The sequence below is a fragment of the Rhinolophus hipposideros genome (genome assembly GCF_964194185.1).
Source record: "Rhinolophus hipposideros genome assembly, chromosome: 2".
NCBI lineage: Eukaryota > Metazoa > Chordata > Mammalia > Chiroptera > Rhinolophidae > Rhinolophus > Rhinolophus hipposideros.
In genome coordinates, this window is record NC_138048.1 from 67,109,943 (window position 1) to 67,129,176 (window position 19,234).

A 19,234-nucleotide genomic window follows, 5' to 3' on the forward strand; every position below is an offset into this window, starting at 1 on the left:
TCTTTTCTTTGCCTCTACTCAGGCCTGCCAGAAAGGTAGGAGGGAAATAGATATCATCTGCCCCACTCTCTAGCCAAGAGAATTTCTTTATAAATCCTTTTCTGCTTCTAAGGGAAAAGGAGCTCTACTTATGACTCTTATTGAGTGTCCTTAAGCATGTTTCTTTGCTTGCTTGAACCTCAGCTTCTGTCTGTCAAATGGCGATAAAACTGTCTTCCTTTCAGGACTGTTATAAAGACTACAAATGATGTGTGTAAATCACATTACACATCTTAATCACTCAACAACATTGCTGATGATTTGTTCGTTCTATTTACATTTCTCAGTTAACTCCCTATCCCTCTGTTCCACACCCTTCTGGACTCTCAAGTCCATGTTGCATTCCAAGGTTCTTGCTTGAGAAGGTCCATGTGAGAGGGCAGGGTGTGCATTCCCTATGTCTGGTTTATGTGAATAACTGTCCCCTGAGATGAGCTGCTCCAGTTCTAATCCTGGCTCAGTAAGTGGGGAGAATAAGGCCTAGGTTTGATGTTACACATTGAGCATATTCAGCAGCATGCCTGGGTCTTAAATTCAATCTGAGGACTGATTTCTATTCTACCTTTCTAATCACTAGGAAACATTTTACTGTTACAGTCATAGACTGTTAGAGATGAAAGGGAATGGAAGCTCATGGAGGTCTCCTATCTGCTGGCCACAACGATTTTCCCCGCACCACTCAGTTATACTCACTACCTGGTGCTCACTACATTGCTCTGATTTACGACACCAGACTAATTAAATTCTTAATTTTCCAGCCACTTACCTCAGAGGTGTAGCCCTGGAGTGACTGGGCAGGCACAAGCTGGAGAATGGGGTTTGCAGGGTCTAAAGATGATAAAAAGGTACTATTCTTTCACCACCCTCCCTTAATGACCCTGGTATTGCTGCCCATGCAGCCTGAGACCTCATCATAATTTTGACAACTGTAGTGTTCACCTATTTCTTTCATTTTAATTTTTGAAAGCTACCACGTTTGGAAACTATTCTCTCTGTGATCCCCTCCTACCTACATTTTTTATGTATCCTCTAGCTTGCTGGTATGTTCATTTATAATCAAGGGGAATATTTATAGGTTGGTTAGCAATTACTCTCTCAAACCATGAAGCATGAATGACCCTGAATCTCTCCAACAGAGAACCACACTGTGTAGTGGCATGGGCAATCTCTAGAACCAAGACAAGACTTAGAGATTCAGGTCTGAAATTACTCATTCCTCTTTATCTGTATTTATGTGACCAGCCATACACTGAGGCTTAGTTTCTCACCTGTACATTAAAACAATAATATCAAACTTACAGGGTTATTGATATTATAACCCTGTGCAAATGAGAAGCCTAGTAAATTACAAATGTCACCTATGACTTTAGTTTTATTTAATTCTGACTGAATAAGTGACAATAATAGGCAGCAGGGACACGACTCGGTAGACAAGACTGGACAAGACCAGCTGAAAGCCAGCATGGCCTTCAAGACAACCTTGATACCCTCTCACACGGACTGTTCAGTTGAGTGTTGCACCATGGGCATGGAGAAACAAGAATGCCGGGGATACTAAAAAAATGTATACACCTGACTTGTAGTCATCTTTGGCTGTCAGTATATATATTGAGTATTACAATTTTAATACAGTTTTTTCCTTTCTTTAAATGCGCATACATTTTTTGGCACCCTCTGCGTTTTTTGCAAAAATGCACTGTAAAGATTGTGGTTCTAACTAATGAAATGTTTGCAGAGTGTAAATATCTTCCAACTGTTAGCAAATCAAATACCAGAATGGCAAGAGGTCACCTGGTATTTGAAAGACAAACTAAGTGGTAATTACAAGGAAACAAATTAGAAGATTAACAAACTCAAAATGGTTTAATGTCATACAAGTAACTATTTAAAAGTAAGAGTTTTAAATTCAGAAGATAAAAACCTTGGAAATCCTCCAGTCAGCTCTTTCCTGGGGCCCATGAAGAAATTTGCCCCAGGTCACACAAAAACTTTAAATGAGAATCTCTAGATAATTCAGGTGATATTTAAGCTCTTCTATCTTTAAAAAGTTTAACCACAATGAATTTCTTGGCTATTGTATAAGATAAGCTACTAATTATTCAGTGCTTATTCCAGCCACGGATTATGGACAATTCAGTGAGGGGGAGGTACTGTATTTCCCATTTAGGAGGTAAGAAAACTGAGGCTCTGAAAGGTCAGTAAACTTGGTTCAAAGCCACAGAACTGCTATTAGCAAGCAGACTTCAAATTCAGGTCTGACTCCACAGTTGGTGCTCTTTGCATTATCTTTCCTTTTATTCTTAACCTTTGCAAAGATCAGTTATTAAAGATACCAGAGTAATTAACCATCATGGCATTTCGTAAGAAAACAGGGTAACCCAAGGGTGGAGTCTTTCTGACGCACTACCACTGAGCCCAAAATGCAACTCCCAGCAAGGTCAGTGGGCACTTTTCCCATCTTGACTCCTATTCTAAGCTGTTGTTTTCTATAGAGCCTTGGCAAGGCCATTCGAAAACATAGCAAGGCTCCAGAACAAAGACACAGCCCTCCTCAGATACGTGAATATCCATCACGTTATACAGATACTGCTAGAAAAATATTCAGGACTGAGAGCACTTCTGGAGGAATGAAACATGTCCCAGGATTAAAGTCAGAAGGTCTGAGTACATACAGGGCACAGTGTACTACTTCATACCATGTGACCTTACAGCTAGACTCCCATCCTCACTTGTAAAATGAGACAAGGCTTTGAAAGGATAAAATGAAACCATTTGGATAGCCTTTGAAAAGTTATTAAAGTAGATCATGAAAAAATATTTATAGAATACATTGTTCTATTAAAAAAATAATATAGTGTGGAGGAACCTACTATGTGTTAAGTTTAAAACACAGTCCCTGCCTTTGAGAAGTTGATAAACTAGGTAGTAAAGAAAATATGACTAGATATAGAAAAATAATATTCACATCTGGTTTTCTATCCCTATTATTTCCAGGATATAAGTAATACTGATATATTTGTAATAAATAATTTCTTTTGCCTTTTGAAATTTTTTTCTTAGAACAAACTTATAATTTTAAATTACGTTGATATTTCGCTGGTTTAAGGTATAGGTCGGGCTGTCTACTGCTACAATTAATCATCCCCAAACTAAGTGGCTTAAAACAACAACCACTTTTTCATTAGTCTTCACAGTTCTGGGGCTGACTGGACTCAGCCAGGAAGTTCTTTCTCTTAGGTGGCTGCAGTCAGTCAATAGCTGGAATCATTTCAAAGGCTTCCTCCTTCATCAGTCTGGTGAGTCCAAAGATGCTCATCTAGGGCTCTTGAACAGAACATCTACATGTGGCCTCTCCATGTGTGTTCCCTGCTTCCTCATTGCACGGTACCGGGATTCCAAGGGCAAGCACTCCAAGAAATATATGCAGAAGCCATATCACTTTTTATGACGTAGCATTAGAGGTCACGGCATCACTTTGGTTATAGTCACAGACCTTCTCAGATTCAAGGGGAGTGAACATCGTCTCTTTCTCTCAATAGAAGAGTCAATGTCACATTGAAAGGAAAACATAATCATGAGATCTAATGTTGCAGCCATCGTGTAAAATACAACCTACCAGAGGACATAACACGCAGAATTCAAAGATCTATTATAAAGTGATGAAAATTTGCATACAAGCAAAAGGAATACACAAAAAAGCAAATCACTATCAGATTAGGGTACTGGGTGGAAGAATCAGGTCATTCTCCCAAATGTATGGTTTGGCTACACTGTTTTTTCCTTTCAGAATACTCATTCATGATACCAGATCATCTGGTTGTGGCCAGGCTGAAGAACTTGTGTGTCATTAGGGGACATAAGTTCTCGTGGTGGTTTAGGGTCATCGGTAGAAGAGTAAGAGGTTGTTGACCCTTTGTTCTTCAGGTGACAGGAGGCCACAGACACCAGTTGAAAAGGCCAGTCTGTGTGAGGAAGTGTTTTGGGAAGACACATCTTAAACTGGGTGGAAAATAGGGCGCTATGGCCAAGGAAGTAGCTCAGATTTCATTGTGATAGATCAGTCGTAGAGGTGAGGGCCTAAAGAAGGGTGGGAGCAAGAAGAAAGGAAAGGAAGTAGAAGTCAATGACATTGCACAGAAAGAAGGAATGGGATTTGGAAACTGGAGAGCTGTGCAATGAAATGGAGAAGGAAGAAATAAGTGCCACTCCAAGTCTGTTGGCCTGAGTAAATGAAAGATTCTGTGAGTTACTCACTGATCTAAATGGTAAGGTCAAATAGAGGGAAGGGAGCAAATTTCAAGAGAAAAGACAGGAAATTTGTTCTTTCTTTTTTTCTTTTTCTTTTTTTCCCCAGTTCTTTACTAATGAGTTCTGAAGAAATAGGCATAGAGATATGTTTGCTAATCCATGTTAATTGTGTTCAAGACAGCAACTCTTCATTTTCCAATTTATACCCGCACTACTGCTGTGCCTGCGTCTTTCACTCAATATTTTCTTGTATATTCTTCATTGAATAATCGCTACCTATATTTCATGTCTCAGCTTAAAAACCCCTTCCTCTAGGAAGGCTTCCCTTGCTCCGAGACTAAATGAGGTTCTCTAGTTACACATAGGTAGACTTGCTCCCTATGTTAGGAACGAGCCAGTCGCTAAACAGTCACAACCAATGGGAGGACACTCAGACATAATGCAATGACCTTCATTATCTCTGTTCTAATATAAATTCTGAACATCAGCAAATCCTGTGCAAACATGTCATCTAGCTCCCCTTTCTACAATCTTCTTCCATTCACTGAACATAGGACCTATAGAGAAACTCAGACATCGCCCATTCCAATCCAATTATTTTACAAATAAAGAAACTAGGGCACGAAACTTACTAGACAGGCCACAAAACCAGTTATTAGAGATATGGAGATATATGATAAGAACCCAAACTCATCTAGATGCCATCCGATGCTTTTTCTACGTCACCCACAATGTCTGAAATGAAGCTCGAGGTGACTTTTAGAACTGAAACACCATGAAAATATCAGATACAGAAATAATTTTTATTATGTATCTATTTTAATGTCAAATATAAATATGCGTATGAATAAACATTCTCATATATTGCTTTTCTTTAATTCTGGGCATGACCCAGACTGGGATCTAAAATTGATCCCTCGCTAATGAGGGACAACTAAAAGGCAAAGATTTAATGATGGAATTTGTTTATAGTTGGCCATAAATAATGCAGTAATGGAATATTTATTGATCCCAGATTCAGTAGCTAAAATGAGTGATGGACTAGGAAATGCCTGCCACTTTCTGAAGCCTTACACACAAGCTCAATCCACCCTATTAATGGAATGTGCTAAAGCACGGAGCCAAAAATTGACTGAGCTATCTGGACGCTCCAGGCTGACTCATTTGCAAGATAGTTCTTTTCTTAGATTCCCAGGATGGAAAAGACATAATACTAGTTCTTGTACACTGGAAAAAAAAAATAAAAAAGATATGACCTTGCTTTTTATTATTACTGTCAAGATGAGGAAAACAGAGAGGTGTCAAATGGCCCGAAATGTAAGTTCATTTCATGGCCCATCTGTCTCACCAAGTACCAGGACTCCTCTGAAGACCCTCCAAATCCCTGCACCACTGTGCTTTGTTTGCATTTTAATTTCCTCAGAGCGTTAGAAGAGATCCAAACCTACAGCTTTGATGCCTTTTTCCCTCCCCCACACCTCCTTGGCACTAATGCCAAACAGAAACCACCTTGCTGCCTCCATTTAATCACAGAATGACAATATTTCAACATAACAGAGGGGTTGTTTGTGCTTTATCTTTTACTGCATTTTTATGGGGAGCAATATATTTTCTTCCTTTCCTCCCCTGATACTGTAACAATCTTTCCTAAATTAAATATGTAACAAATTTCTCATACGACTTTATTCCCAGGCTCTTTTTAAACCATCATTAAATATCTTCATGCTGTTTGACAGTTATTCCTCATCAGTATGTTACCTTAGAGACCGCCTGCTGCAAAAGAAGGTTTGCAGTGTGAAGAGACAGAGGAGCTGGGAGTGGGGGCTGGGCGGGGGCGGGACCCTCACACAGTTGGCAGGGACAGACTCCGAGGAACCAGAGGGGTACACATTGGAGAAGCAGAGTTCATCCTATTTATCTTTGCGTCTCCAGGACCTAACTCTCTTCCAGGCACAACAAGGTGTTATGGAGATTTCTGCAGGAAAGGAAAGAAGGACAGAGAGGAGAAGAATATAGGAGAAAGGGTAGGAGAGGGAAATGGAAGGGAAGAAGGAAAAGAGGCTAAAGGTTGGGGAAATATTTAAAGAAAGAAGACAGGTGGAATGCACCATACCAGAGAGTGATTTGGAGAAGCCTTCCAATCATTCCTTGATTTGATCCAAGATAAAATGTGCATAATAGGCAAGTGCTTAGTCAAGGACCACAGCTACTGGAAAAAAATGACAGTCTGCAGAGCAGCCGCTGAGGACTGGGGGCACATTCTGCAGTGGAAACAGGCAGTTATGACCCCAGCAGTATTCCGACAGGCAGGAGCTGGGGTCAGCAGGAGGATGCCGGGCTGAGCCACCCTGCCGAAGGTGGCAGTCACTGAACTGGAAATATGGATTATAGTTCGACTGAGCCAACAGCCGTGATATCTGAGAGGAAATTACATGGACCAAGAAAGAAACACACTTCACTTTTTTACTACAATTCTAGTTGTCATTATCTGGAATTATTGATCCCATCACTGAGCTTATCTGAAACACAAAGAAACAAACTGGGTTTAGGTGCTGACCATAGTCATAGCTGCTGAGCATCAGCTTTAATTTGCAAGCATTCTCTTTGACACACAGTCTTTGTTGAGCAAGAATTGGTCAACAAGAATTGGGGCCAGCCTGGTGGCTCAGGTGATTGGAGCTCCGTGCTCCTAATGCCAAAGGCTGCCCCAAAGGCTGCCATTTTGACTCCCACATGGGCCAGTGGGCTCTCAACCACAAGGTTGCTGGTTCAACTCCTCGACTCCCGCGAGGGATGGTGGGCTCCGCCCCCTGTAACTAAGATTGAACACGGCACCTTGAGCTGAGCTTCCGCTGAGCGCCTGGATGGCTCAGTTGGTTGGAGCGCATCCTTTCAAACACAGGTTGCCAGTTTGACTCCCGTAAGGGATGGTGGGCTGCGCCCCCTGCAACTAACAACAGCAACTAGAGCTGAGCTGTGCTCTCCACAACTAAGATTGAAAGGACAACAACTTGACTTAGAAAAAGTCCTGGAAGTACACACTGTTCCCCAATAAAATTCACCTTCCCCAATAAAATCTTTTAAAAATTTTTAGAAAAGAATTGGTATGACTTGTCAGTACCTAATTCACATGACTTTCACAGATATGTGGAACTCAACTAATGCACCATTAAAAAAAAAAAAAAAACCTGGACACTGAAGCTATATTTAAATCCCTTAGTAACAAAGTCTGTTAGGACAGTGCTATTTTGGCTCTTTTTACTTTTGGTGTCAATCCAGACATGTAGGTGGTTGCAAAATCAATCCTAGAAGATGGAATATTTTTATAATTTTTTTAGTGAATAATCTAACTCAGCCAATATTTCTTGGCAATCATGTACATGCTGCCCACAAGATTATACCCAGTGTTCCACGTTCCACCAGGATCCAAAATTGTATACTGTAAATGGTGATGGTCCATTTATAATGGAATGAACTGTCACCATGACGTTTTGGCACCAAGTTTGTTAGTCCAAATATCAGCCATTTGAAGTTCTAGGATGCAGCTTAGAATTGAGAAAGTACCTCACTAGAAGTCAAAGAGCTGGTTCTATTGCAGGTCTTCCCACAAACAGGGAACATGATCTTGGACAAATCCCTTCTAACGACCAGGCCTCAGTTTTCTTCTCTATGAAATCAAGAGCTGGACCAGATGATCTTCAAGAACTTGTTAAACTCCAGCATCTTTAGATCCAGACACAAAAGAAGGAGCAACATGGAAACCCACAACCCAGATCCCAGGAGGCACAGAAAAGAGATCATCTCTTTAAATTCTCTATTGTTCTGCCCTGCAATTCACAGCCTTGACCAAGATGATGATAGTAGCCACTGGTTCTGATAACTGTGCAACACAAGGGCTCAGGAAGACAGACTTTGATATCCGAAAACATAGAGTAGGATGGCAGTGCATGAAAATAAGAGCCCTGCAACACTCTGACCTTCCTCCATCCTGTTCTTCCTCACCCAGTGATGTTCTGCGGGAATGAGGAAGCACAGTGCAGAGATGACACTGGAAACACAGAAAACAGAAGGCAGAGCACAGCCAAGACCCAATTTTTTTTTGGTTTGTTTAGCTTTAGTTTTTTGGGTTATTTTTAAAATATAATTTTAGACTCAAAGAAGAGCCAAAAGACTACAGCGAGTCCCTTAGGCCCTTCACCCAGCTTGCCCTGGTCTTGCCTCACCACTTGCATCATCAGAACAAATGAACATTGGTACAACAGTATTTACTAAACTACAGATCTTATTCAGATTCCAGTTTTGCACCAATGTTCTTTTCTGTTCAAATGTCCAAACCCAAAGGCCTGATTTTGATTGGGACAACTTAAGATTGTCTTGGCACATAACAGAGCAGGTTGAGTTCTTAAGTCACTGGATCTCCTGTAAATTAAGCTCCATGACATCTAAGAAAGGCTTTGTCCATCTTATCTGTCCACCGAACAGAGCAGGAGCTGATTTATTTTGACTGTGGCCTTCAAGTACTGCAATCCCAACTGGGAATAGTGCTGAAACACATCGACTCAAACATGTGTTGAATGAATGAACAGATGACTAAGTCCAATTAGATCATCTGACTTTCATTTTTATAGAACAAAACAATGTGATCAGTTGCAAGGAATTCTTCTAAATATTTTATTTTCCCTTAACTCCTGAATTCTCTTGGTTACTTCATGATTTCCATATGCCATACTTTTACTAGAATTAGATTTGAACAATTAAGGATTCTGGAGACACAGATAACAATCCAACTACTAATTACCTTCTGCCCCAACTACAAAGTTAGGCTAAATACCCTCATCTGTGTTCCCTTAAGTATGTTTTATCACCATACTTATTGTATTATCTAAGTTACAATTGCTGTGCACTCTAGAATAAACTTCTGAGTGAGAGTTTTCCATCAGATTACACCAAGTACCTGACAGATGTTAGGTACTTAGTAAACATTCATCGAATGAATGCATAGTAACCTTGCTTCAGTACAAAACATTACCTATATGCCAGTATTAAACATATCAAGTTCTTTAAATTAGCATCGTTGATGCCAATAATTAACCAGCTAAACAAAATTGTTCAGTGCGACATACTGTCATATTTTCTTTCTATGCCTTATGAGAAAACTGAATTCCAGGCCCACGTTCCCCAGCAAGCCCTTGAGAGAAAGTTCATTCTATAACCAACTGAAAGATCTCTGACCTTCTTTTTCCCTTCAAGGCATTTTTCTGACTCACAATAAGTCTAGTTTTCCTCTTTGTATATTTGGTAGATTTGTCCAGCAAACAGAGCAGGAGCTGGTTTATTTTGACTGTGGCCTTAAAGAACTTAAAACATTGCTGCACGCTCTATGTATGGTACTCAATAAAAAACTGTCCTTGGTATAATCGAAGAAGAGCAGAGACTATGAAAGCCATTCACTGCCATGCTTCCAAATGCTTTATGACCACTTCTTCAAACCATCATTCACTCTCGCACGCAGTGACTCATGCAAACCCATGTGCTTCTCAGACAGGTACCAACACACCCCTCATTTGACCAACAGGGAGGCAGGGCCTAACGGTGGGAGAAAGGTTTAAAGAGTTCTAGATCAACTGGCTTGTGGGTAGGAGAGAACTCGGAGTTATCGAAGGTAATTAACTCGTGCATACACGTGTATTCACAATGTAAGCACATCTGTCTAAAAAACAAACAAACAAACAAAAAACCAAACCACATTATTTTAGAGGAACACAGCCAAGAAGGCCTTTGTAGAAGATAACGTGGGGTACGAGGGAGGTAAAGCGGCTCACCTAAGACTGTGCTATTAAACTCCCAGTCAGCACTCTAAATATTTCCGAATATAAATCGCTGCATTGAGTCTTCCAAAATCACTGCTTCAAACCTGGATGTTAAAAGAAGCAGCAGCAGGTATCGCAGGTAAGACCATGTTTGTTCCCTTGCCTGAAGCCTTTTAATGGATCCTGATTGTGCTCAGGGGCCAAGCTTGTCAGCATGATTTACAAGTGCTCTGGTGCTCTGGGCCCAGTTTGCACTCCAGCCTGATCTTTCATCATCCCCTCTCATACAACACAGGCTCCCAGCCCACTCCCGTACTTGAAGCTGTACTACCATATGATGCCTGCTCCACATTCCATGTTGTCTTTGGCCTCTGTTCCCATTGCTAGATCTCTGACAGACCCCATCCTCTATGCTCCCAGCTCACCCCATGCTTCCCTACATTATACTGCTTAGCCTGGTGTTGAGATTAGCCTGTTTTCTTTCCTCTTTTATCTGTAAAATAAGAAATAACATGAGGGTAGCAATCATTCTGATTCTCACTGCTTTATTCCTAGGAACTTGTACTGGACCTGGTACATTATTAGTAAATAAATATTTTTCAGTGAATAAATATGTTTAAAGAAGGAAATAAACATTCCTGTTATCTGTAAATGATAACTAAATAACTCATTAATTCTATACCACCTCCCTAGGAAAACAACACTACATAAGTCTAAAACCAAACCACGTGGTATTTTATAAGAGTTGGTTTGCTATACAGAGAAAACCAGTTATTATCACTTTTCTTATTCCCAAACCCTATGCTTGGGAATATTTATGCCCTTTAATCAATTAGGTTACAAAAATGCCATATCTACCCACTCTATTCCCTGAGAAATGCATTTTCAACATGCTGGGTCCTTAGAGCTGAACTCTACTAATTTTCGATTTGCAGTCACATCCATAATGATTCCAGAAAAGGGCTTTCAATTCCTAGCCCTTGGGTACTGGTACCACACATTGTGCCAATGGAGCCCATAAATCGTATTGCTAACCCTCAGAGTAAGCAGCTTATAGTTCCTTGTATATGCATTATTTCTGCTATAAAGATTTTCATACAAAATGCTTTATAGCATAGTGACATTTTACACACATAAAAGAGTTAAATTTTTATTCTTGTAATATTCCAGTTTGTTTTTTTTTTTCTGACAGGACCACGTGACAATAAAGCTGTCTTTCCTACAAGTATTTACATCTCCTGCCTTCTTCCATATGTGCATAAAGGGTTATATTTGGATGCCTGCCGAAATAAGACTTAATTGATTTTTTCAGGTGTTTCCTACTACCATGGCAACCATAATCAAATACCTTTTTATGAATAGCCTTGTCAATTGTAATATAATATTCTCACTGAATACAGTCTCCAGTTCTCCTTCTACCAGCCTCTCCAGAGCTTTCTCTTTCTTGACCTAACGTTTCCTTCAGGTTCCTAGGCACAGTGGAAATAATATAAATAGCATGCATGATTTTTAAAATGAGAACATCTTCTGAATTACATTAGTAATCACACACACACGCACACACACACACACGATAAAAACAGATCATGTGTTCAAGGGTAACAGATATTTTAACACCGGCATAATTTGTCAAATATCTATAATCTTTCTCAAATCACCTTAGATGGTGGTGTTTCATTTTTTTCTTTATCCCTCCCAAGAAAAATTATTATTCATCTTAAGAGAGAACATCTTGTCAAGTGTTGTAGTTCAACAAAATAAGGAAAACATCTCTGCCAAAATGCAGTAAATGTGATTACACAAGGCCAAGGAGAAGCCCATAATTAGATCATTACCACGGAAACAACCTAATTACATGTGTAAAGCAGTGAGGGCTGAATTGCAGATCTGAATATATTTATACCATTGTCTATGTTATAATATTTCTGCTACTTAGCCTTCCCCAAATATAATCACATAAGCCATATAGATAAATCCCGGCTCAGTTTAAATGAATGAAAAAATGCTGTGCAGTTATGTGAGTGGAGTTCAAGAATATTCACTCTCTTTAATATAAACACACATTTATACCTTTAAGTGAGAAAAAAATGTTATGTGTATTAATAATAAATTAGAATTATATATCAGAATATATATTAGAATGGCCTTAAGTATGCACTCTGGAATTTCACAATGTGTAAAACTTATTTATAAGGACAACCAAAGTTTGGGCAAGGTAATTTAATTTTTAAACCACAAATTATTTATACTGGGAAATAATTTCATATAGTTTACTCTTAGTTATTTAGAGGCCAGTTGTTTTGTAAAGTCTCATTTGATGCCTTGAGGCTAAAATGTGAGTGTCCATTTATTGTTGAAGCCACAGTCAAAGATATAAGCCACATCCCCAGAGGGCAGTAGAGAGGCTACCCAGAACAATTTTATTAATACAAGGACCTGTTTACTTTTATAAATTATCAGATCTAAATACCTGTTGTTAATTGCCTTTTAACACTACAGATGTTCTTATGTTTGTATTTCCTAAACATCTTCCATTTTCTGTGCTTACTTTTCCCAGCTGGACCCTCCTCTTTCAGCCATCTCAGACACTGGCTATCAGTTGGACTATGGAGAGAAATTTCTTCTTCCTTGCTGAAGTTATAAGCAGGGCTTTGGTGAAGCTGGTCTCGTTCTCCCATGCGGTGCCATTTGGAAAGTATCTTTCCCAGAAGCCCCAGCTGTTAGCTACTCCCTGACACACACACACACTCCACCTGCCTCTGCTGGAAATAGCATGGCTTCCAGAGGTGAGAAGGGCAAGATAGATGATATTGCTGAAGCTCCTCACTCCCTGCCCACCCCTCCCCCAACTCACACACTAATAGGCTAAGATGGAGCACAGAGCAGACCATAAGGGAGTGAGGAAGGGCCTTTTTTTTTTCTCACTGTCCTGCATTTTCATGCTGTTTTATGCCTCTCACTCTAACAATGCTCCTCTTCTGTGGTTCCCTGCAGACACTGTTCTCCTGCTGGGAAGGAGGGAAGGAGAGAAGAATGGAGGGAACTGTGGCTCTTTTGGGGATGGAGATGCAAATTCACTCTGGAGCTATCTTCTACATGCCCTCTTTAGCTTTCTTCTCCCAGTGCACTAAATACACACACACACACAGGGGCACTGAGTGGGAGAAGTGCAGAGTCCATCAGCAGCTCAAGGATTCCCAGCCCCAGATAACAATGTCTTTCTTTATCGAGGGATCAAGGGGTGTGGTACATGAGCAGGTAACCAACTGGGGACAGAGAACAGAGTCCATCAACACAAACACAAGATCTGAAGGAGAAAGGGAGCTTGATGGAGGGAAGATAGCTGGGCTTAGTCAGGCCTTGGTTCTTCCTGTGATTTGTCACCTTTTGACGCACTTCCCCACTTTCTCCTCTCTATAAGCCCTCAACTTTCTCCTCTCTATAAAGCAATAGCAGGACTAGGTGAGGTTTAGGTCTTTCACAAACTCTAACATTCTGATCCTATGGCTGGAACATAGGATGAGCCAAGCCCTGCTTCCTGCCTTCTTCCCTCCTACGTTCAGCCTGGGTGGTCCCAGGCCAGCATGCTGGGCTTACTCTCGCTCCTCTTCTCTTTACTTCCCAGCCATCCAGCCTGTAGAGTACACACACACCGCCGGGATGGAGAGAAGGAGGTTGACATGGAAGCAAGATTACTACATTCAGGCTTAAGCAAGTCACATAACCTCTTTAGGCCTTAATTTACTCTTCTGTTGAAAGATGTCAGTAGGAAGGGAATCTGGAGGGGTGGTGAGTGAAGGGATCTTTACAATCCTCTTCAGCTATTACATTCCATGTGGAAAATTAATTTTCTTTTTGTACTACTTTCACCAGCTTCCTCCCATACTCAGCAACCTTCAGTGACTCCCCATTTTCATAAATTCCAAATATGAAAGCCAATGCCTTTCAGAACACCATTTATTCCAGCTACAATGCTTTTGCCCTATCTTGATTCCCTCTATACTCTTTCCCACAATCTCTCTCACACCCTAGCTCACTGATCTAGCTAAGTTTTCTCACAGATCCACACATCTTCAATCCCAGTTTGCTCTTGAGGCCAATGCTGATTCCTTATTAATAAACCTGACACATGGTACGCACCCAGTAAATGTTTATGGCTGGGCTGCTGAACCATGCTCTCCCCCACCATCTAAATCCCATTCTAGGTTTCAAGGAATAGATTCAGCCTCACCCCCATCTGGGAGACTTGCCCTGATCCCTCGGAATTGCATAATCATGTTCTCCTCTAATCCTTGAAATTTATGTTATAGCACACCATTTAAGACCTACAGTCCTGACCTCTTAATCACTGTTAAAAGTGTGTGGAAAATGTAATCTACTCATTACAAGTAGATATTCTGAAGACTAATAGCAAGTTTTCTATTTCTTCATAATTACCATCCTACCTAACCCTACATTGAATCCTTGATAAGTACTTAGCAAATATTAAATTGATAGGCTTAAAGGTACTTTGAAATTATTTCCCCTACCAGGGATAAATTTCATCCCTATCATACAACCTTCACTTGGCAAAATGCTCATCTTTCAAGAAGAAGCTCAAATGGCAGCTCAATGTGGCTTTTTCTCTCTACTGCTAGTCAGAGGTTGTCCTTTCTCTTCTGATATAGGTTTATTGGCACTTGTCATGTTGCTATTATTATTTGTTTATACTTCTGTCTCCCCACATATACAATAAGCTTTTTTCTTGAAGGAAAACAATCACATTTCACTTTTGTTGTAATTCCATGCCCAGTATTACTCCCATAATACAAGAAATGTCAAATACTGTTGAGTGGGTGCATAGAATGAATGCCTGTACTTTTAGAAAGAGAGTGAATTTTTGCTTTGCTCTCTCTGAAAGCTCCAGGAACAATTTTTGACAATTTGAGATGAAGGACTAATGAGAGACTTGACACTAAGGTTATAAGTTCATGATCTAAGTTGTATACAGCTTCAAAGGATAGAATGAATCCATAGTTGTCTAATATCTATGCCAAGTCTTTCCCCCAATTATTTTCAATAGTTCTAAGTCAGCTATGCATTCTACTATACTCTGTGGATTTTGAAATCCACATTTGAGAATCATTAAGTATTTAAAAACCACCATTAAGAAATTAGCATAGTTAATATATTAGAAAGCATAAAGAATGTACTTGTTACATTCATACAATATCTTCTCTTGGGATAGTCCATAGGTTGCTATGAGACTTAAATTGCTTCTTTAACACCGTGTGTCTATCATCATTACTATCTACCTTGAAGTTAGTTTATTAATGTATTATTTATATTCTCTACTGGATGCATATTTTTTGAGAGCAGGGACAGTTTTAGACGTCTCTTTGTACTATGTAGCACCTAACACAATAGTTTTTATGGGATAGAATATAAGTAAACAGTTACTGTATGAATCTATTAATTACCATATTCTAAGTTTCTAATGAATATTAAAACCAAGCAGCATGAAAGAAATTATTCATATCAAAGTATCAGTAATGATTACCCTTTTCCTGAGCAACCGGTTTGTTTTACATAATAATTTTAATGAATTGTATTATTTCTTTCATTTCTTCTTTTAAAGTGGTCCAATAAACATCTTAGAACCAACTTGGTAGAGCACTTATAGCAAGTGCATGGGACTTCAAGATACGATTTCATACACAAAAGTCTCCTTGCGTTCCTACCTTTATTTTCCCTTCATCTATTTTCCTACTAATTTTAATTTATTGTTATCTTGTTATATAGTGTACATCTTTGTAAACTGTCTTAAATTATTTTCAGGGCAAACAGGTATTTATGAACATAAATAAACAGAAGCATACAGACAATAAATATAAGTGAATAAATAATAAATATCAAATCTGAGATATTCTTGATTAAAATTAATTCTTGATTGAATATCATTCCCAGATTTGCTATTGATAAATATCCTTAAATTGTTATTACTAAATCACAATTTTAATTACCTTATAGATTATTCTTAATTTGCCCATGTTTAAGAAATAACTTTTACTTCCCATGTAATCATCTGGCCTCACTACTACACACTTCTAATTTAGCTGGTAGCTTTATGGGGGGGAAATAGGATGCACGGATGGATAATAATTGTCTTCGAGATTATCTTTGTATTCCAAGAGTTGGGATGTAGTAAAAGTTAACACTTACAGCACTTACCATGGGCTAGCATTTTACTAGTAAGAACTTAACATCATCATTTAATCCCCACAACAACCCTAATAAATGATACTATTATTATCATCCCAGATTAGTGATGAGGAAACTGAGGCACTCCAAGCTTCAGTAACTTGCCCAGGATCACACCTTGAGTACATGACAGAACTGGGATTGAAATCCAGGCTGACTGGCCCCAGGTTGTGTTTCTCATGACTTTGCTAACTGCGTCAACTACCCTGGGTCTTCCAAGTCCTTAAAAGTTCAATAAGATAGCATTGAGATATTAGCTTCCAGTGTCATCCAAAAATTATTATAAATAATAAGGGAGAAATGGCAAACCATATGATCAATTATGCCACTACAAGTAAAAGACAATTGACCCTCAGAAACTACTGTGTTCCCCAAGATGACATTTCCCAGCTCTTGTCCCTCTCAGTCAAACAAAGCACTCATGGTGCTTTAATGTAAACTTTGTGGATTTTTAAGAAATCCAAATACTATTTAAGTGAAAGGGATGGAGAGAAGGAGGGAGTTTATTTCACTCTTGATAGCAAAATTATTCATTCCCTGCTGCTACCAAAAGTCATTTGTTGTTTCAGTCAATACTGCCCGGGGCAGGCCTGGGCTTTATTTGCCATCTCTGTGTTTGAGCCCTGAAATGAGGTTATCGATTTATGATCAGTGTAACTCCTGGCTGACTCCTGAATGTTATGATACACTAATAAAGCGTCTTGAGGTAATCACCTGCTACCCCTCAAGGCAGGATCTACATCTTGTTCATTTTTGTGTCACTCCAGCACCTAGCACATAATAAACACTCAATAAATATATGCTGGCTGAGTGCCTTGATTCATAAGTTATTCTTCAGGTATAGATTTTAAGTTTCTGATGGATAGAATCTGTTTACCACCTTATATAGTGCTAACATTGAATAACAAAGATATGATTGAGTGAATGAACTTTTTACAATTTTGAGGTAAATGGTAGGAACAAAGAACAGTTAAGTGTTGCTGAAGATATATGAAAATAAAAGCTCTGCCAATAACAAAAATTTGTTTGAAACCCCATGAATCCTATTTCATAAGGAACCAACTTATTCATAATTCATTAACTAGAAATCTGGCTTTTTTTTTTTTTTTTTTTACTTCCTCAGCAACGCAAAGGCGTACTAAGCTCATACATATTTCCTATTTTAAACCTTCGTCACCTTAAATATAAAGTGACTCCTGGGCATATGGGTCTTAGGAAAATAAAAGGTATTATATATTTCCCTAGAGCATTAGTTAAAAGGTGTCTGTTACTTTGTTCAACTGTAAGAGCCCATTATGATGCCATTCGGAGGAGGTTTCACAATGAGTGTGAATAGGGTGGGAGAAGACAGTTTCAACTAGCCTGGAACCAAGACCCAGACATAGCTGGCGTTTAGTTTTAGAAGAAAGTCCTATCCATTAAGCTGTTCATATCCATCTGGTAATTTATGTAGTTCATAAAGAATCTCCTAAAAAAAATTCAAAGCATATTTTCAAATGGGGACCAAATGTAGCCATACACCCAAAGGAAGCCATCATGCCAGCAGGATTTTGCAGAATCTCTGAGGAAAAGTGCTCCGAGAGGAATGAGACAAGCATGACAAACCTGCCTCAGCCATGGGACTGAGAGTGAGTGACAGGGGATGGCCAGGCCTAGTGCAACATCCCCCCCCACTCAGTTCTAGATGTGTGAACTACATCATGCTCCTGCCCCACCTCCGCACTACAGGGGGACCCCTTTAATTGGATGTAACAGCAAGACCAGGAAGCTGTTACATTCTCATTGCCGAGAAGACTGCCACCTTGGGCTTTAGTGCCACCACAAAGGGCTTTAGGACCAGACTGCTAGGGAAGGATCTTATCTACTCTTCAGATGGGCAGAGGCTGATGGGGAGAGCAGCAGAGACCTGTGGTAAGGGGAGCCCTGGACTGAATCTGTGAGGGCTCGTAAGTTTCCAATTGTGGCCCACAGAAGTATTTGAGGTGGACTTTGCAGGGAATGATATACCTATTTGAGTGAGTGAAGCTTATGGCCAGCAAAATGCTTTATCCACTACAAAATTCAAGTTTAAATGGGAAATCACCTGTACCTGCATGCTGGAGAAACCTAAGAACATTTCGTTTATAAATTCTACTGTAAGATAAAATACAAATAAAATTATAAATTACTATGTATCTTTGACTGGCATCATGTTTTATGGTTTCACAAATCATGCTTCATTTCTTTCTCAGAACTCTGTGAGGAGAACAGAGCTGGCATTATCCCTATCTACTATAATAGATGAGGAAACTGAGACTCAGAAAGACCAAGAGACTTGACCTCCATCACATAGCTCATGTAACTACAATGGCCATATACTTCCACGAATGAAGAATTCCTGTGTGTTACTCATTCACTGAACCACAATACACTAATCACCAGTTCTAGGAGTTCATGAGTATTGATAAACCATGTTAAATTTGGGGGACTAGTTGGAGGAAAGGCAAAACTGCCATTCTAAAATATATGTGCAGGGATTAACTTATCCAACACAGATTACTCTCCCAAAGCAGTCTGTGATGGTGTCTTTCCCTGGCTTTGCTTCCCTTATCATCTGACCCTACTTCTCCTCCTCCTTCTCTCTCCATTCAGGTACCAAGTATGTCCTGTGGTAGCCAGTGGTGGAAGCATAGTGGTTACTTGGAGTAGAAAAATGGGGAGGAGAAAGACAGAGGGGGGAGAATATGAGGAAAGGCAGAGCGAAGATAGAACCTATAGAAGTCCTACCTACCTCTCCTCACTCTATTCTTTAAAAACATTTTCTTTTTAAAATCTAATTTAGCCAAATGTGTAAAGACAATTAACCAAATACAGTAATGTCCTTACTAGATAATGAAACCCATGGTAGCTCTTTTTTT

The 19,234-nt window shown here is 39.5% G+C and overlaps 1 long non-coding RNA gene across 5 annotated transcripts in view; it reads right to left on the bottom strand.

The window, feature by feature from the left end:
• LOC308488816 overlaps window positions 1–19,234 on the bottom strand; it is a 375,646-nt gene that overhangs the window by 175,366 nt on the left and 181,046 nt on the right. The window lies entirely within an intron of this gene.